Source organism: Spea bombifrons, chromosome 3 (assembly GCF_027358695.1).
Source record: "Spea bombifrons isolate aSpeBom1 chromosome 3, aSpeBom1.2.pri, whole genome shotgun sequence".
Classification (NCBI taxonomy): Eukaryota; Metazoa; Chordata; class Amphibia; order Anura; family Pelobatidae; genus Spea; species Spea bombifrons.
The window spans coordinates 51,538,197-51,540,810 of record NC_071089.1 but is presented as its reverse complement, the minus strand read 5'-3'; positions in this window follow the sequence as shown (position 1 = coordinate 51,540,810).

Here is a 2,614-nt window from a genome sequence, read left to right as displayed (position 1 = left end):
CTGACCCCGGGCACTCAAAAATGTAAAGATCATTGTCATTTTATATATACTATATGTTAATGTGTGTATTGCGATTTCTGTAAATGAGGGTAATGGTAGTTAAGCGGCCCCATATACAGTTATGGTTAACTGTATTGGCACCAACTAATATTTTGCACATCATGTACATATTTCCTGAAAAAAGTGTGTAGTGAAACAGCTTTGGCCTGTATGATAAACTGATAACAATTAAATGTGATGATACATTTTCAGTGCTCACATAGTTTGAATTAGCCAATGATAACATCGTTTGAATAAGCCTTAATGCTTATAAAGGCCATTTTAATTCCCTGTTCCTTTTTCACAATGATGAAGACAAGAGAGCTGTCTAACGGCATCAGAAACATTATTATTACCAAACATAAGAATTCTAAAGGGTTCATTTAGACCTTGGCATCCCTGTTTCGACAGTTTGCAATTTAGCCATCCCATTAAAATATTCTGATAATACAAAGTAGATATATATCCAATTATCTCTGACAATATTGTACACAATGTACAAAATATTCAATAATGTTGACCATAACTGTACATACTGACCCTGCCATCACTCCCAGAGATCTCCTGCTCATTTTACACTAATCTTGTAGTCGTTACTGTGGCACCCCCTCATTTTGCTGACCCTGAAGCCAAAAAGCTGGAAATCAAACAACTTTATATGAAACATATGGTAAAAGTGTCTTCTTTACCGTAAATATGTACTGAAAATAGCCCACATCCTCTAGTGAAAGCAATACACGTGACTTTGTATTGATTGATATGAATCTTTACTGAAAAATCCCAGAAGATTTACTGAAGATTCCCAGAAACTCCTTAGCTTATTCCAGTTTGGGAAAATTAGACTTGGTGATAGATTTAGCTGTCTGGCTTTTCATAATATTGACAGTTTTCTATTGTTGTTGTTTATACAGTAATAGGAATATACTACCGCACTTTCATTTTCATATTTTTTATGATGAAATTGAGTGAGAAGATAAAAGCTTTTGCTGGCTGTGTATTGGAAGACCTAGATTTCAGTTAGATCATTTTGCTGGCAACATCTCTTTGGAATTTGAATCCACAAATGGGCCACCATAGGCGCATAATTTTAGGATTTTTTTAGGATTTCAAAATAATACATTTGTAGATGTATAAAAGTTATTATCAGTCCTAACCTAGTTGATAGTAATTTTGTTTTGCAGAAAAGATTTTGCAGTGCCCTTACCTGTTGGCAGCATTGCCATGCCAGGCTTTATAGTCACAAAATGTACTTACACGGTGCAGATCGACAAAGTTGTACACTAGTCTTAATACATACACATTCACCTTTAGCCATCCTTTAGTTATTAAAACCATTTTGTTCTTGTTCTTCCTAAAGTTACTATTTTGACTTTCTTTTGCAGACTTTTTGTTTGCACGTCCTCAACTATCAGCACACTTTACTAGTATTTATGTTACATTAGATTTTTTATATAGCGCCAGCAGATTCTGTACCGCTGTTACAATAGGGGACAGTCAAAATATTTAACAAAGATCATTTTAATATGACAATACATCAGCAAACATTAAAACATGGTGGTACAGAAGAAGAAGAGGGCTGTTCTCTTGAGAGCTTACAATTTATTGTCACCCATAGCAATCAACTCACTCTGGCTTGCCCAGCTATGGACTCGGATTCATCATAATGCCACTATAGCCTTTTTCCTGCTTTTGCTTATCAAACTTCCCAAATCAAAAAGAAATAACTAAAGTAAAATGTCTTTACTGAACAATATTTAGTATAGACAGTGAATAGAATTTTCTTCCAAAATGTGAGGGTCCTCTAGGTGATTTGCTGCTTACTACAGTTCCTGCAAAAATACTCTCAGACATGCATAAAATATACATTTGCATATACTTTTTTTAAAAGACCCATCTTAAGTTTTAACTTGGATAATTACATGATTTTGCTATTTACATGACGAAAAGTCATGATTTTATTAAAGACACGGAGGCGAGTATTGCTTAACTCTTTCTTTACTGGATAGAAATAGCAGCAAGAAACAATGAATAAAGGTACAAAAGAAAAACATCTATAGGATAACATGTGACCCCAACAACCAATCCAACAGCAGACTGTCTCATAATGCCAAACTCCTCCTCCAAAACTTCCTCTTTCTTAGCTTGCGAACGTGAAGAAAAACTTGGAACCAGTAGTCAAACACGAACGTCAGGGTCCCGAAATCCACATCTGGGAGAAACGTAGAACGAAGAAACCTCCTGGAATCCCTTTAGGCTGCAGAAGAAACAAGAAATAGTAGGGGATTCCCCGGTTAGTACCAGCGGACCAAACAGAATGATACGGCATAGGCAACAAATAGACTGTTAAACTGGCAATGAAAATACAGAACATCATTCACAATCAAAGATGTAATGAAAAGAGAAAAAATAGATTGATCATAGAAGTATGCACCCAACACTTACCCATACCAGAATAAATCATCGGGAGGGAACGAGGACAATCAGACGAAGGGAGGGAAGCAATACTCGCCTCCGTGTCTTTAATAAAATCATGACTTTTCGTCATGTAAATAGCAAAATCATGTAATTTTATGAC